The sequence below is a fragment of the Palaemon carinicauda genome, chromosome 14, assembly GCF_036898095.1.
Source record: "Palaemon carinicauda isolate YSFRI2023 chromosome 14, ASM3689809v2, whole genome shotgun sequence".
Classification (NCBI taxonomy): domain Eukaryota; kingdom Metazoa; phylum Arthropoda; class Malacostraca; order Decapoda; family Palaemonidae; genus Palaemon; species Palaemon carinicauda.
Window position 1 is genome coordinate 88,416,212 of NC_090738.1, and position 20,000 is coordinate 88,436,211.

Here is a 20,000-nt window from a genome sequence, read left to right on the forward strand (position 1 = left end):
ATCAATCTATTCTGAAGAAGTGTTTTAATTCTTTTATTCTACCTTGTTTTGAGTATTGTTCTCCTGTCTGGTCTTCAGCTGCTGATTCTCATCTTAATTTGTTGGACAGAAACTTACGGTCTATTAAATTTCTTATTCCTGATCTAGATATTAATCTCTGGCACCGTCGATCAATTAGTTCATTATGCATGTTGCATAAGATTTTTCATAACTCTGACCATCCTTTACATTCAGATCTCCCTGGACAATTCTATCCTGTTCGTAATACTAGGCAGGCAGTTAATTCTAATATCCAGGCCTTCTCCATCATAAGACTCAATACTACGCAGTACTCTAGAAGTTTTATTCCAGCTGTTACCAAGTTGTGGAATGATCTTCCTAATCGGGTTGTTGAATCAGTAGAACTTCAAAAGTTCAAAGTTGGAGCAAATGCTTTTTTGTTGACCAGACGGACATGAGTCTTTTTATAGTTTATATATGACATTTTTGTTGTTGACGTTGTTAATAGTTTATATATGATATATCTCTTTTGACATTACTTTTTTTAGAATGATTTATTGTTAATTTGTTCTCTTCAGTTATTTATTTCCTTATTTCCTTTCCTCACTGGGCTATTTTTCCCTATTGGAGCCCCTGGGCTTATAGCATCTTGCTTTTCCAATTAGGGTTGTAGCTTGGATAGTAATAATAATAATAATAACCTGTATATTTGTTTTTGTAAGACGTTTCTCAAGTACAGATTGTTAATAGATTTTTGTCTTTGATAGAAAATAAAAGCTCGCTGCGTAGATAGTAATTTTAAAATTTAAACTCTACCGTATTCATGTTTTGAAAATGATCCAGGTCTAGACAAAACTTCGCATAACCTTCAACATAAATTTTACAACGTAGTAAACAACAAACACTAAAACATGAGAAGAGTTTCTCGTAGGTAAACAATATAACTTATTCTTTATTACAAAGCTATTTGGTACTTGGTCCTCCAAGTGCTTTGATTTCGTTAAAAGATACCATAGTCTAGCAGGTATATTTTGATCTTGAAGAACTTTCATTTTAATCATCTAAAAAAGAAAAAAGAGAATGAGAGAGAGAGAGAGAGAGAGAGAGAGAGAGAGAGAGAGAGAGAGAGAGAGAGAGAGAGAGAGAGAGAGAGAGAGAGTTTAATATTTAGTAACAAACATTATTCCAAATTAGAATTACGTGAATGTTTGATATTAATGGTACCGTGAGAATTCACAGAAAGAATTAATAGAAAATGAACTGCAGTTTGAACAGAGGAAGAGTGTGCTATGATATAATACGCTTAGGTAGCAACACTGGCTACCTTTGATAGCGGATGGTTAAACTGACTGCGTTGGCTTTGGCACTGACTCTCGGTAAAGGATATATTTCTGTCGTTGTTATGTAAAACGCACGGTTGACCAAACAGATTGCAGTGGATGGAGAGCAGATTTTATTTTGTGTAATCCGTGTAGATGGCAGCACTGGCCGCTTTGGATAGAGGATGGATTATCTAACTGCATCGGATATAGATGATTTTTTTTTACTGTGTATTACATGTAAATGCAATGATGAATGCATTGAATAGATGAGAAGCTTTGTTTGGCTTATCACTCCAGGATGGTGACACTGTATTGTACAGAAGAGCGATTTACTGTTGTGTATTATGTATAGTTGGCAACGATCGCTAAATATGTAGGCAACCAAACGTGTTTCACACACGTTAGTATACTGTAAAGATATTTCATATATATATATATATATATATATATATATATATATATATATATATATATATATATATATATATATGGATGAAAATCAATTTAATATCGTGCTCAAATCAAAATAAATTTCTACCTCATACTGGGATTGAACCCTAGACCCATCAAATGAAAAGCCAGGTCGCTCTCAACTTCAAAAGAAGTCGGAACCTAACTGCTAACTGCAATGCAGTATGGGGTAAAAATTTATTTCTATTTGAGCATGATATTGTGTTGATTTTCATCCATATTGAGTCATTAGGGTTAATTCGAATTAAATACTATCAATTGTGCCAGCAGGTGGGCCGGGAAGTCGGGGAAAACTCCCTGGTAAGAGACTGATGTCTCGCCACGTAAATCCTGAATTGCAGTTAGTAGTTAGGTTCCGACTTCTTTTGAGCCTCTGGTGGGATGGTTGGGAGTGACCTGGCCTTTCATATGAAGGGGCTAGGGTTTGATCCTAGTATGAGGTAGAAATATATATATATATATATATATATATATATATATATATATATATATATATATATATATATATATATATATATATATATATTTATATATATATATATATATATATATATATATATATATATATATATATATATCACTCTCTCCCGAACTGATAACATAAACCTGGTTAAGGTTCCTATCTCTTGTCCTGTAGCTTACTGTTTGAATTGTGTGTCTTTCTTGCTCTCAACTATGTGTAGCTTATATGAACTCGTTGTCTTGCTGAATAAAGTCAGTTGTATTCACCTCCCCTCGCTGTTAGAACCTATCAGATACTTCACCACAAGTCAGACCTGAAACACCAATACCAGCATCACATAATTTCTGTTTATTTAGTTGAAAGTTATGTTTCAGTGACACCAAGAACCATTATGGGTTGCTTGAAATAAATAGATTTGTGTTTGGAATTTTTTTTCACCCCATGTCCGAAGCTTATATTTGCTATTAGTTTCATTTTAAGTCTTACATAATGTTAACTGTTCTTCATTATACTTCAGCTTGTTCCTAATGTATAACTATTTGTAGAGATAAAAAAATGAGGACTTCAAATAAAATCAAATAATAAAATATATGCATACCATTCGGTCGCATAAAATATATTGAACCTTAGATGAAATATTGGTCAAAGACCTTTGCTCTGTGCGCAAACAACAACCCTTTGTTAAAACAACTTTCAGCTCTTTGCTTTCCTTAATGAAACGCTTAATGACTCTTTTTTAATAGAAAGTACCTTTGCTGTAACTAGATTAGCATAAAGAATAAATTCTACATTTTTGTTTTAAGTGAATTAATGTCTTGGTAGATAATATCCATAACCATATTATAGATAGTTTTTCCCTTTAAATATAAGTGCAAGAATAAGAACAGATAAATAGCATCACTTATATCATGTAGTCAGGCATATTTGTCTATCTATCAATTTCTCATGAGTTTGATGGAAAAACTTTATGCTTTTAACATATTTTCTCAGTTATAAAAGATCTATTCACAGAGAGAGAGAGAGAGAGAGAGAGAGAGAGAGAGAGAGAGAGAGAGAGAGAGAGAGAGAGAGATAACATATTAAAAGTTAACTGAAATCTGAACTGAGATGAACCTGTAGTTTTCTCTATTACATGAACTGACATTTCATGTATGTGCATATATGAGAGAGAGAGAGAGAGAGAGAGAGAGAGAGAGAGAGAGAGAGAGAGAGAGACCCTCACTAGCAGTAAAGGCAAGTTCAATATTGGTATTGCACAGTCTTACACGGCACGATTTTTTATTCGAAATCAAACACTTTGTCCTTCTTGTATTGGGGAAGTGAGTGGAGTTTTATTTGTTAAATTTTTAGGGGAGGTTCTTTGGAGTGCATGCTGTAAGTTTGTTACTTAATTTATGTGTGCGTTCACACGTACGTATGAAAGCAAAAACGTATTCACAATCACGTACGGATAGCGAGAGCTCAACCGGTTCATACCAGAGTATCGGTATTGGCTCTGCTTGATACAACAAGATATGTGAGAGGTAGCGTATTTGTTGGGCCTTCTTCAACCATCCACAATGGCTTGTTGATATCAAGTTAATAATTACTTGATGGTTGGTATTTAAAGGTGAGCTTTGGGTTGTGCACAGAACTAAGTAGGGGTCTGGAAATATAATTTCCCCAAAAAACGAAACAAAAAAATCTATGACAAATGGACTGATATCACTCGGGGAATATTGCATTCTTAAACTCTCTTTCTCTCTCTCTCTCTCTCTCTCTCTCTCTCTCTCTCTCTCTCTCTCTCTCTCTCTCTCTCTCTCTCTCTCTCTCTGAAACCAACATTTGCTATGTGAAATGCTAGCAGTGCACATAGCTCAACTTGAATTTTGAATAACCTAAAGAAATCATACGATAGGAAACATGTTATATCACCACCCCCATTGAAAGCAGTGTTTATAGAGCAAGAAACTGTGTACCAGTGAAGAAATGAGAAGAAATGAAACCTTTGCAGAGCGTCGAAACGTATTTTCGATTACAAATGGTAGGTACTGTCAGCGCATTTATCAAGAAGAGCACATTTTTCTTCTCCTCGGGTTATCGCAAGACGCAGCTGCCCATATTGCAATAAAAGCCTTTCCATGTTCTTAAACCAAAAGGGAGTCATGACCGTTTTTCATCATCTCCTGAGAAAAGGGGTTACGTTCAAAATCAGTTTTATGACGTTATTCCAGCAATATACTTCTCTATTTCAGTCATCTGTATGACTTTCTCCCTCTATTCGTCTCATATCTATATTGTTAAAATTTTGCGGGTCTTTCCTTTTCGCCCATTTTATTCACGAAAAATTTAAGGTTATAGTAAATCTACAAGGAGTTGGGACTGGAGAATAGAAAATAGATTTGTCTGTTTATGTCAGTTCAAAGTAAAATAATGATGACATGGTAAATATTGGATTTGTTTCTATCTTTAAGTGACAGTTCCATAAAGATTAGTCAGTTTTAAGGACATTCTTTGTAGTTGGATTTTAGACAGTTGAAGATTGATCTATATGAGCAGGTCTTCCTAGGAAATCTGTGGATGCACATTGCAATCTGCAAGGACATGTGTTCGCAGTTTTCCAGTTTTAAACCCCTTTACTTATCTTTGGATATGAGTAGACATCTATATATTTCATGGAAGGTTAAAAATTTGCTTTTGGAATTGGAAGGATGGGAAAAAATATAAGTAATATATATTTACAGGTATGTATATATATGTATATATATATTTACAGGTATGTATATATATGTATATATATATTTATGTAAGCATATATATATATATATATATATATATATATATATATATATATATATATATATATATATATATAGACATACATACACTCACACGCACATACACTCACACACACACACACACACACACATATATATATATATATATATATATATATATATATATATATATATATATATATATATATATATATATATAAGGAGTAGACAACGTCTCAGCCTCAAAAGCGTTCAAAATCAAAGACAGCTTCGCCTGGGACAGATCGTCCTGCAGATAGTTTCCAATTTTAACACAGAAACAAATCTACTTTTCTTCATTTATTTTTTGGTGTCGACACGAGTTTCAGAACACTTTGCGACCATTCTTCAGGACTATATTGAGTTCTGGAACTACACGCGTTAATATAAAGGTTATGGTGGGGGAAATTTATTACAAAATTATTTGGAAATTCGGAAACCCTCAAAAAGATTGATAAATGATTACTTTAGATTTTTGGTGATATAAATACGAAATTTAAAAAAAAAAAAAAATACAAAAAAAAATCCGGCTGCAGAAAATGATGGAATCGGGAGCTTCATGAAATTCTGTGAAGCCTTTTGAAAAACCATCTATGTATTTAAAAAAGTTATCTTAAATTTTCATATTTATAATTCAAAGATTCTAGAGTTTTCATTTATCAAATTGTTGAATATTTTCGTAATTTATAAATAATTTTGTATCAAATTTTCACCACCATAACCATTATATTAAAGTGTAGTTCCAAAACTCAATGTAGACCTGGAGAATCGTCGCGAAGTGATTCGAAACACGTCTCTACGCTAAACTATAAATGAAAAAAAGTAAATGTATTTCTGTTATTATCCTGAAAGCTATATGCAGGACCATCTGTCCGAGGAAAAGCTGTCTTTGATTTTGAACGCCGCTGAGACGTTGTCTATTCATTATAAACGTAGTGACATGCCTAAGTGCCACATATATATATATATATATATATATATATATATATATATATATATATATATATATATATATCCACCTTACTTTAGGATCAAAACTTGCGCTGTATAAAAAAAAACGTAATTTTAATCGGAAATTCCCCATAGAAATATATTGTTCTTAGCCATATTTCAGTAAAATATGGGCGACCGTGATTTTACCATAATTCATTTTTATCTGTTACGGGTTGGTGACCGTAATATCACTCCTTTACGTCAATATATCCGTTTTTAAAACAGTAAGATTCCTGAAATAAAAGTTGTAGTCTCTTCAGATGAACAAAATGGTAGCTATCAATCCTGCCGCCAGAGACCATAAAAGAAGTCGGAACCTAAGTGCTAACTTCATGTCAGCATTCACCTGTTGAGACCACTGTCTTACATCTTACAGGCGAGTTTTACCCAATTTCCCTACAATCCAGGTGATCTAATGGATAGCACTTATGTGGAATAGCCTCTGAATGTATGATGCAAATAAACACAATATCGTCTTCGATAGAAATAAATACAGTATTGTTAATATTGATACAATAGGGGTAATTCGAATACACACACACAGACACACACATATATATATATATATATATATATATATATATATATATATATATATATATATATATATATATATGTGTGTGTGTGTGTGTGTGTGTGTGTGTGTGTGTGTGTGTGTGTGTGTTAGTGCGCAAGTGTGTAGCAGTGAGTGATGAATGTAAGTCATCTTAGTGGTGTTCAAAAATCGAAGGCATCTCTACGGACAAACTGAGATCCAGTTAGTTTTCAAGGTAACATGAAAACTGTATTTCCGTTTCTCCATTAATGAGTGTCGGCACGTGTTTCGAATGACTATTTTACTCAATTTTCCATCAACCCTATATATATATATATATATATATATATATATATATATATATATATATATATATATATATATATATATATATATGTATGTATGTATGAATATATATATATGCATATATATATCATAATTATTATTACTATCCAAGCTACAACCCTTGTTGGAAAAGCAAGATGCTATAAGCCGGGGGGGCCCCAATAGGGAAAAATAGCCCAGTGAGGAAAGGAAATAAGGAAATAAATAAATGAAGAGAACAAATTAACGATAAATCATTCTAAAAAAGGCAAGAACGTCAAAACAGATATGTCATATATAAACTATTAACAACGTCAAAAACAAATTTGTCATATAAAAACCATAAAAAGACTTATGTCAGCCTGGTCAACAAAAAAGCATTTGCTCCAACTTTGAACTTTTGAAGTTCTACTGATTCAACTACCCGATTAGGAAGATCATTCCACAACTTGGTAACAGCTGGAATAAAACTTCTAGAGTACTGCGTAGTATTGAGCCTCAGGATGCAGAAGGCCTGGCTATTAGAATTAACTGCTTGCTTAGTATTACGAACAGGATAGAATAGTCCAGGGAGATATGAAAGAAAAGGATGGTCAGGGTTATGAAAAATCTTATGCAACATGCATAATGAACTAATTGAACGACGGTGCCAGAGATTAATATCTAGATTAGGAATAAAAAATTTAATAGACCGTAAGTTTCTGTCCAACAAATTAAGATGAGAATCAGCAGCTGAAGAGCAGACAGGAGAACAATACTCAAAATAAGGTAGAATGAAAGAATTAAAACACTTCTTCAGAATAGATTGATCACCGAAAATCTTAAAAGACTTTCTCAATATGCCAATTTTTTGTGAAATTGTAGCAGACACAGACCTTAAATGTTTCTCAAAAGTAAATTTGCTGTCGAGAATCACATCTAAAATTTTGAAAGAGTCATACAAATTTAAAGAAACATTATCAATACTGAGATCCGGATGTTGAGGAGTCACCGTCCATGACCTACTTACGATCATGCTTTGAGTTTTGTTAGGATTCAACTTCATACCCCATAATTTGCACCATGCACTAATTTTAGCTAAATCTTTATTAAGGGATTCACCAACCCCAGATCTACATTCAGGGGATAGAATTGATGCAAAGAGAGTAGCATCATCTGCATATGCAACAAACTTGTTTTCTAGGCCAAACCACTTGTCATGTGTATATAGTATGAAAAGTAATGGGCCAAGAACACTACCCTGTGGAACACCGGATATCACATTCCTATACTCACTATGGTGCCCGTCAACAACAACTCTTTGAGATCTATTACTTAAAAAATCAATAATAACGCTAAGAAACGACCCACTTACTCCCAACTGTTTCAGTTTGAAAACAAGGGCCTCATAATTTACACGGTCAAAGGCAGCACTAAAATCAAGGCCAATCATACGCACTTCCTAACCACAATCAAGGGACTTCTGTACAGCATTGGAGATTGTAAGAAGGGCATCACATGCTCCAAGACCTTTACGAAAACCAAATTGCAAACTAGGGAGTAGATGATTACCTTCAGCAAACCTATTAAGACGTTTTGAAAGAAGACGTTCAAAAACTTTAGATAATATGAGAGTTATGGAAATTGGGCGGTAATCAGTGGGACTTGAGCTACCACAAACACATTTACATAGAGGAGTAACATTACCAATTCTCCAACAAGTGCTAAAAGCCCCTTTTCTTGCTAACTTGCGCAAAATAACAGATAACCTTGGAGCTAAGAAATCTGCTGTCTTTATAAAAAACTAAAGAAAAATACCATTTGGGTCTACACCTCCATAAGCATCAAGGTCCTTCAACAGAGCTTTAATCTCACGAGATCGAAAAGCTAAACTAGTTAGTTCAGCCTCAGGAAAACAGGAATGAGGAAGTTGAAGTTTTTCATTACTCAGTTTACTGTTAAAAACATCAGCCAAAGGGGTTGCCTTTTCCTTTGGACAGTGAGTGACTGATCCATCAGGTTTAAGTAAATGAGGAACTGTTGCATCTACACCAAAGAGTGCATATTTAAGGGTAGACCACCATTTATGTTCCTGAGTTGTACCAGAAAGGGTTTCTTTTATGGTTAAATTGTACTCCTTTTCAGCTGAGGCATAAACTCTCTGAGCAAAAGCTAGAAGCTGAGTATAGTTGTTCCAGGTCAAATCTGATCTGTTACCCTTCCAAAGGTGATAGGCCTCCTGCTTCTCCAAATAAGCACGTCTACAATCATCATTGAACCACAGTTTGTCTTTCACTCGGTACCTTAGCACACGAGAAGGGATACGCCTATCGATTATGTTGACTAGATTTTTTTCCAACAAAGATAATAATTATCGTGAAAAAATTACAAGCATAGCAGTTCTCAATATCCGCCTATTTATAGTGAAAAGTAGACCTATGCTATTGTTATTCAGTAAAATTTGATGAAAAGTGAAGAGAAAATCATATGAATGATATGATATCAATGAGTCTGAACATTGGATGAAGTAAGAGGATTCAGAGATGAAGGTAATAGTTGATAATGGCCTATAAAATCAATTGAATTATGGTAATAAAATTCTGTATATAATGATACTTATAATCGTCTTTGTATCTTTGTTTAACTTTAAAGAAACTAGCAAAATAATTTTCTATTTACAAAAGTTGTAAATATGTTCTAATGAACAGTCTAATAAGAAACAAATTCTTTACGTTTCATGAAAATTCTGCTCAAATTAACATGGAAATTAATTGAGATATACAAAAATAGGGGATTGCTCCTGACAATTACGCAATGATTAGATATCTGACGCAAAATATAAAAGAATACTTGAAACAATTAAATTGATACTAATTTACTATCCTCTTGGGAGAGGTATTAAGTATATATTAAGCCTCCATAAAGTACCGGGGAATAAATTAATAGATGCTTCATATGTTTATACAATGAAACAATTATTTTTTTAGTAATAGCAAAGATTTTTTTTCAAATAATATTGCTGGTCCTATTGAGTTTTAACAAAAGTAGATTTGTTTGTTTATTCATGAAATTTAAATTATCAATCGGTTTATTCATGAATCTGGAAACTAGAATTTACTCACAACAGTTAAGTTTGCATTAAAAAAAAAATACCTTTCAGAAAATTTAACTTCATTGATAAAAGTAGAAACTAGAAAAGCACTCTGAGAGTGCAGACCTCCACCGCGGCACCTTATTTCTCAAAACCAACGTGCCTTTCCCCAGAATCAATAATCATTTCCAGCTCTTTACATAATAGTTCAAAATCCCTGCAAGTTTCATTAATTTAGGATTAAAAATGTGGCCATACGGTTGTTGACCGGAATTTTACCTTTTGCTTGACCTTGACCTTGGACTCGACCTTGACCTTCAAACTTATCATGTATTAAATAGCGTGAATTTTCATACGCTCAAATATGAACCAAGTTTGAAGTCTCTTTGACAACGATGTCCAAACTTATGGCTAATTACTTGAATTGGACATTTTGTTTGACCGTGACCTTGACCTTTCAAAACTTAATTATGTCCAGCTTTTTACATAACAGTCAATCTCTGCTAGTTTCATCACTCTATGATTAAGATTGTGGCCAAGAAGCTGTTCACAAACAAACGCATACACACAAACAAAAACACGAACACGTGGTAAAACATAACCTTCTTCCAATTTCGTTAGCGGAGGTAATAAAATAAAAAATCTTTTCTCCCGTCCCCAGAAGCACTGAATAACCAAATACCATTTAATAATAACCATGCAGACATGAACATCCTTCATGCACCGCTAGAGAAATGAAGATCTCGCATGAAAATATTGCAACAAAGCAGTTTCTGGATTAATCATCAATCACTTTTCGTTCCGAGGGAAATTCCTCACTTGCCTTTTTAGGTGCACAAACAGACGGTAATTTGGTAAAACGTTTTCTGATTATGTATTAACAAAGAGAATTATGTTCTTTTTTTTTTCATCTGGAACATGAGTTTGTTCGGAAAAATCTAGTCAGAAATCGTTAGTGTTTGTTTAGATAGGCGAAGTTTATTTTACCATATTTGGATGGAATTTTGGTCCACGTATTGCATTTATAAATGGGTTTTGTTATCATACATTGTTATGAATGATGAACTTCCCAGTGGCATATAATAGCAAGTGTTTTTCTTACTGAAATTAGGCAGGAGTTTACACATGTTTGAAAAGAAACTTACGATTCTCGTGAATAGTTTTATCTCTAGAATGTTTTAAAGCTTCAAAATTCTCATTTGAAGACTCTACTGAATATTCAAGATATTTTGTGGTAATTCATATTGGTGTATTCTTCCCTAATATGAACAAACAAAATACTGACAAGAGCCACAAACAATTAATCTCTTAAGTGTAAGTTTACCTTAGTTTGAATCCTTGTCAAGCTGGAAGAAGAGAAAGATTGAAGAAAAAATATTTGTATTTTTAGCTTTTAGTTCCATAACTTTTTTTCCCGCATGCATATGCAATGAAGTAACCAATACCATTTTTTTTAATGAGTATATTGCATACGTGAAGAAAAAAATGTCCTTCCATGTATTAAATTACCGACTAAAATATTTTTGTTATAGCATTTCAGAAAACTATTAACAATAAACCGAATCATTTATATATATATATATATATATATATATATATATATATATATATATATATATATATATATATATATATATATATATATATATACAGAGAGAGAGAGAGAGAGAGAGAGAGAGAGAGAGAGAGAGAGAGAGAGAGAGAGAGAGAGAGTCCTTCACCAACAGATAAATTCGTGTTGTGAACAAAAACCGTCTATTCCCCTATGCAAAGCTATTCATGCAATTCTTTCCAATCCTGTAATTCCTGACTCATTCTCTATTTTCTTTACCCGAGTTTTTTAATCATTTTGTCTTTCAGGTCTTTCATGTAATTTCTTCTCTCTCTTCTCATCCTTCCTAATCATATTTTCCAGATGAGCTTTACCGAAGTTGTGAATCTTCGATGTATAAAGAAAAAAAAAATCATTAAAATTATGTTGTCAGTCATTAGAAAGGAGAAATTTTCATGAAATTGTGATTTTAGTCTTCTTCGAAAGGATAACTTTTCATGAAAAGGATGTTGTCAGTCATTAAAAAGAAACGTTTTCATGAAAATTGTGATGTCACTCTTCTTCGAAAGGATAACCTTTCATGAAAATGATGTTGTCAGTCATTAGAAAGAAAATATTTTCATGAAAATTGTGATGTCAGTCTTCTTCGAAAGAACAACTTCTTCATGAAAATGGTATTGTCAGTCTTATTAGAATGACAACTTTTAATCAAAATTATATTGTCAGTGTTATTCGAAAGGACATTTTATGAAACTGATGTTGTCAGTCTTATTCGAATGACAACTTTTAATGAAAATTATGTTGTCCATCTTATTCGAAAGGACAACTTTTCATGTAAATGACGTTGTCAGTCTGTTTTGGGGGGACTCCTTGCGGGGTTTGCTTTATTTAATAATTCCCACAATATCTAGGCAAAAAATGTATTCTCTTATAACCTTTTAATACTGGCACCTTATGATATATGGTTTTAAGGATTTCTAATACATGGAAATAAGAACTTGAGAGATTCGTAAAATAAATTAAATATAAAACCAAGAAGTTAACAGACATATCATGAAAATAGAATATCTTTGAAATATAAGATGGCAAGACATAGATAAAAATATATAAATTTTAGAATTAATAAAAGAAAAAGGTATCAATTGTGATCAATAGAAGATAAATCACCGAAACCCCAAAGACAGAAAATAGATATGTGAAAACAAACAAGCAAATAAGAATTAGATGAAAATAAGAAAATAACACTGAAGGATATTTAAACACGAAATATTAGTATGGTAATAGAAAATCTTGTAAGAAGACTGAAAGATTATATTATAGATTATATTAATTATCGGTCCTTGAACTCATAACAAAAAGGAAAGAGAGATCAGAAGAGGCAACAAGAGATCATCCATCGCAATTTGTTTCGTAATTACTGAGATTATCTCTTCTCTTGAAGGGCATAAACAGAGATGAACTCCCCTTGATATATATATATATATATATATATATATATATATATATATATATATATATATATATATATATATATATGTATATATATATCGGCTCATTTGTAATCAAGATGTTACCTTTAATTACATTGAACCAGATACAGAGGGATGATTATTGAAGGAAATTTTGAATAAGATGTCTTTTATGAGATTTTTGAGACATTAAGTATTATCATTTCTACCTTACGGGTTCTTTGAATCTATAAAACGATATATTACCAAGAAATAAAGAGTCTTATCAATTGTTGAATTATATATTGACTGTTACATACATTAAACTTTACTATGTAATGATGTGAAGTCAAATCTTTTAAAATCATAAAAAAAAATCTATACTAATCCTTTAAATTCCCTCTGAACTATGTTTTCCGAATCTATATCCTCTGATTAAGATAAGATAACAGTAACCTATGCTAACAGTTCTATACAAATTGATTAAAATTTCCATCCACTGGTTTGAGAGATAGCTCCCGGGTAAACATGAGTGCCAAAAAGAATACTAGATAAGCAAACAGCTTTGTTTACAAAGATCTTAGCTTCTCTTCTCTCAGTAATTAAGGGCCACAGCATCGCTGATTAACTGCTGGAAGAGGAAAAAAGTAGACATAATCGCTTTCACGTCTTAAAAGAAGATTATAAATGGTTTTAAGGTTCTGGAAAGAAGGTTGTTTGATTTATCATTGACTAATGAAACTGGCAAATTTGTATAAAGTATTCTGTAATAAGATTTTTTTTTCTTATTCCTTCTTTCGAGAAACACATTAGGTCTGTCTTCTTCAATTGCACAAATATTTGGTTTATTGAGAAAATCAAGATTTTCTGTGAACAATCTATTCAGACAAAGCGTTTTAATTCTTTCATTCTACCTTGTTTCGAGTATCGTTCTCCTGTCTGGTCTTCAGCTGCTTATTCTCATCTTAATTTGCAGTCTATTAAATTTCTTATTCCTGATCTAGATTTTAATCTTTTGCACCGTCATTCAATTAGTTCCTTATGCATGTTGCACAAATCTTTTTCATAATTCTGACCATCCTTCGTGGACAGTTCCATCCAATTCGTAATACTAGGGATGTAGTTAACTCTAATAGTCAGGCATTCATCATAAGCTCAGTATTACCCAGTATTCTAGAAGTTTTATTCCAGCTGTGACCAAGTTTTGGAATGATCTTCCTAATCGGGTAGTTGAATCAGTAGAACTTCAAAAGTTCAAAGTTGGAGCATATGTTTTTGTTGTAAAAGCTGACATAAGTCTCTTTATAGTCTATATGTTAATTATCTGTTTCAATGTTGTTAATGTTTTAAAAATATTTTGTTTTAATTTCTCATTACTTCTTATATCATTTATTTATTTCCTTATTTCCTTTCCTCTATGGAGCCCTTGGGTTTATAGCATCTTGCTTTTCCAACTAGGGTTGGGGCTTGGCTTGTAATAATAATAATAATAATAATAATAATAATAATAATAATAATAACCGCTATTTTTAGAGTAAGGGGCCGGTTACCTTGATGCGTCTTCTCCAACTACATCGAAAGCATCTTTCTCTGTCAGACTCTTCTCTATATACTACTTCACTCTACCACGTCATCCAATCATTTGCTTCCTTCTGTTATTACAGCCATAACAGTTTCTTCCCGTCCATTCTTTACCGCACCCTTTTCCCCTATCCCCTATCCTTACTCCATGTTCAAACCATGTCAACCATGATTTACTTATATCAATAATCATTATCAATTAACTACTTCCCAAATTTCTTTAGTCTTTCATTCAGTGAGATCCTGAAAATATGCTTAACAACTACAATCGTTCTGCTACTTTTGTTCCCCAATCTTTCTTAATGTCTAAATTTTGTCATCAGTAAAGTATATATATATATATATATATATATATATATATATATATATATATATATATATATATATATATATATACACATATATATATATATATATATATATATATATATATATATATATATATATATATATATATATATATATATATATATATATATATATATATATATATATATATATATATGTATATATACATATATGTATATATATATATATATATATATATATATATATATATATATATATCTATATATAAATATATATACACAGTATATGTATATATATATATATATATATATATATATATATATATGTATATATATATATAAACACACACACACACACACACACACACATATATATATATATATATATATATATATATATATATATATATATATATATATATAAACTAGGCCTTGATACCATCTATAGAAACATAGTTTAATTGAACACGGTATTGTGTTGATTCTCGGCAATATAATTATACATAAATATACATATATATATATATATATATATATATATATATATATATATATATATATATATATACTGTATACATATGTATTTATATATGTATATATATATGTATATATATATATATATATATATATATATATATATATATATATATATATATATATATATATATATATATATAAACGTATATTAAAATATGCATGTGTTTATGTGTTCCCAGTCTACCTCCGAATTCTTCTTTACTCTTCATCTCTCCCTAAAGTCCCTATCCTGCTGTGTTTCCTTCAGCAAAAGGAACCTCTTTGATGCCAGAATTATACCCAGAAAGTGTACCTTTAATGCTCCTAAAGTATCCTCGCTGAAGTACGGCTCTGAAGAAGACTGCAGTCGGACACTGTTAATCTGTAATCATCCTATTCAAATAAGACCGAGGTTGGAAAGTCTCTTTCATGTGGAAAAAAAGAGAAGTTCTCGAAGCGTTTCAAGGTTGGAGTTTTAATTTATACTTTATATATTTCCTTAGTCTTTCGTTTATCATTTTCATTCATAATTTGGTTTGTTTGCTATACGAGTGTATAATTCTCTCTCTCTCTCTCTCTCTCTCTCTCTCTCTCTCTCTCTCTCTCTCTCTCTCTCTCTCTCTCTCTCTGCTAAATGATATAACGCTCTTTTCGTTCCATATACTCAAATATTTACTCGTGCCTGAAATTATGCTTATATTCTTTAAGTCACCTTGACCTGATTCCCATCCTGAAACACAGCTATAGTGAAAAGACATTGAAATTGAAGGTCAGGTTAAAAAAAAATAAAAAAAAAACATCTGTCTGTATTAGTTTGCACGTTTCTAAAGCTCTCAAAGGAGGGCCTTTATAAAGGTATGCATGAATTTGCTGAAACATCATGCGCATACATATATATCTCTATCTGAATATATACATCCATATACGTACAGACATCTGTGTGTATGCATATAGGTTTGTGGGTGTGCGTGTCTGTGTATTTGGATTTACTTTTGCTATGTGTATGAAATTATATGTCGTTTATTCTTGACATTATGCAAATCATTTGAAACGTGAATAATAATAATAATAATAATGATTATTATTATTATTATTATTATCATCATTATTATTATTATTATTATTATTATTATTATTATTATTATTATTATTATTATTATTATTATTAAGTGAACAAAGGAAATAAGGAAACAGATGGGATGGTGTGCCAGAGTGTACCCTCGACCACGAGAACTCCACTTCAAGACAGTGGAAGACCATGATAGAGAGGCTATGGCACTACCCAATACTAGAGAGCAATGGCGTGATTTTGGAGTGTCCTTCTCCTGGATGAACTGTTCGTCTCAGCTAGAGTCTCTTTTACCCTTACCAAAGGAAAGAAGCCACTGAACAATTAGAGGCATTAATATCATAAGCCCGAACTTGTTTTAGAATTGCTGTTATAACAAATTATTTACTTTCCTGAGTTCAAATACTCATTCAAGGAATTATGAAAACCAAAGGTTGAATCAGCACGAAGAAATATCATTAAAATACTGAATCCTCCTTAAGAAAATAGGGTACATCTAAGGAAGAGAGAGCTTCCAACATATATATTTTTTTCACTTTATAAAATCCTTGAACACTCAAGGTGAAATATATATCTGAAATACAATTCTACATATTTCGATTTTTTCAAAACAAATAACCATATGAAGTTGATTTTACTGACTAGGTAAATATCAACATTGATTATCATTTTTTTATTTGAAAAAAATAGTTTTTGTTCCAAAAACTAATTTAGATTTTCTATAATGAAATGAGAAACTTTCCAATCATCAGAATAATTGAAAACTATACAGGTAGACATATTTATTGATGCAACCCTTTTGTTTAAATTGGCGTTACAAAATCTTTGGTCATTGGGTCAGAAATATGAACATAGCAGCAAATTGTTAGATAGCATAACGTATATTTAAAAAATATAATTTACTTTTAATAAAAAAAAAGACAACCAATATTGGTATTTAGTGAGAGAGTAAAATCAACTTTGAATGAATATTTGCTTTGAAAAAGTTCGCAATATGTAGAATTTTCTTTCAGGCACAGCAATGTCAGGTAAACAGTTTCAATGAGAGTTTATTGTAATGGCACTGACTATTTTCTCACCATGGAACAAATTTGATCAGCAATTTCTATTCATGCAATTTCAACCTCCATTCTCCCAACATCTTTGGGAGGAAGGTTTTGGCATCTGTTTGTGGCATATCTTTTGCAGTTTTCTTCCGCGAGATGGTAAGAAGGGATCTTCCCGTGAAGTGTATTTCTCAATAATTAGGAAGTTCTTTTGTTTGATACTGACAAACAAAAATAAACGTCTGAAATATTAGGTTGCCCCAATGTTGTTATTCATGTCTATTGATATAAGTTGGCTTTGCAAAAGTATCTTTGTAAAAATAAATATAAACATAAACTCGAAAAAATATACATATGTATATACACTATATATGCAAGAATATGTGTATTTACATATAATATAAACAAACTTACACTCATAATATATTCAACAACAACAACAAATGCAGCCGTTTTTGGTCAAAAACAGGACAAAGGACTCAGAAATGTCAATTCATGCTTGGAGTTTGGTCAGTTCTCAACACCACGCTGTTAGTGCGGATTGAGGATGGTGGAAGATTCTCGTCTGATCACCCACAGAAAACTAACCAAGTATGGGTGGCCCCGACAAGTACAGCTTTGCTGATCATGGCGATACGCAAACCCCTCTTCCAAGTAAACGTATTCCCACACAGAAAGGGATATATATATATATATATATATATATATATATATATATATATATATATATATATATATATATATATACATATATATGTCTGTGTGTCTGTGTCTGCGTACGTGCGTGTATGTATAAGGATAGTTTTGAACTTGAGGTATTGTTTAGGTAAATTTGTTCCATCATTAGGTGTCCCTTAAACAAACATATGTGTTTCGATAAAAATTTGAATTACTTTTTATCATTATATGCTTATATATTTATGTAAGAAGCGCTGGCAAATGTTAATAAATTAAGTTTGGGTAGTTTATTGATCCGTATCAAGTAATATCGAATAATCAAAAAAGAAAAAAAAAAGATTCCCATGGCTTTAAATAATAGCTTTAGATCTAAACAATTTTCGCGGTTTTCATTTAAAATAATTTACATCCATTTTAAGTTTTACCTTCTATTCAAATACAAAATTCAAATTGAGATTTTAAAAAAACATTTTTTTCGAGACATAATGGGAAAATCTATCGGGAAAGGATAACAAAGGACGCAAAAGAAAATCCTTTCTAAAAAGAATAAAATGCCTAGTCCGAAAGAGGAATGAGAGTTTTCACGTTGATAAAAGCCATTTCATTTTCACTTTGCTCTTTTATTAAATACGTAAATGCATTTGGACAGTGATTTTATACGTTTTCGGTGTCGAAACATAGCACCAGCGATGCTTCCCATCGTTATCATTTTTCTCTGATACAACAGCGATCCGTTTATTTTGGGAAAAGCAGGAGTGGTTCTATCCAATGGAAATATCATGTCCCTTTGTAGGATAAAGAGGTAATTTTCCTTTTACAATCAAATAAGTTTAGGTATGGATGCATTAAAACTGAAAAATTGATACAAACTTATAATTCTCCATGTTTAAAGGTAGCTCATACGTGGCAAAGGTGAAGGACAGAACAATATCCTAGACTGACCATATGCAAATATGATTATTTTTATTATTACTACCAAAGCTACAACCCTAATTGGAAAAGCAGGATGCTATAAGCCCAAGGGCTCCAATAGGGAAAAATAACGCAGTGAGGAAAGGAAATAAGGAAATGAATAGAAGATGAGAAAAAAAAATAGCAATGAATCATTCTAAAAACAGTAACAACGTCAAAACAGAGATATGTCTTATATAAACTATATAAACTTAAAGAACAGATATGTCATGTATAAACTATAAAAAGACTCTTGTCAGCCTGGTCAACAAAAATACATTTGCTCCAACTTTGAACTTTTGAAGTTCTATTGATTCAACTACCCGATTAGGAAGATCATTCCACAACTTGGTAACAGCTGGAATAAAACTTCTAGAATACTGTGTAGTATTGCGCCTCATGATGGAGAAGGCCTGACTATTAGAATTAAATGCCTGCCTGGTATAACGAACAGGATAGAACTGTCCAGGGAGATCTGAATGTAAAGGATGGTCAGAGTTATGAAAAATCTTATGCAACATGCATAATGAACTAATTGAACGACTCTTTGAGATCTATTACTTAAAAAATCAATAATAATACTAAGAAACGACCCACCCACTCCCAACTGTTTGAGTTTGAAAATAAGAGCCTCATGATTAACACGGTCAAAGGCAGTACTAAAATCAAGGCCAATCATACGAAATTCCTGACCACGATCAAGGGATTTCTGTACAGCATTGAAGATAATAAGAAGGGCATCACATGCTCTAAGGCCTTTACGAAAACCAAAATTGCAAACTAGGGAATAGATGATCACCTTCAGCAAACCTATTAAGACGTTTTGCCAGAAGACGTTCAAAAACTTTAGATAATATGGGAGTTATGCAAATTGGGTG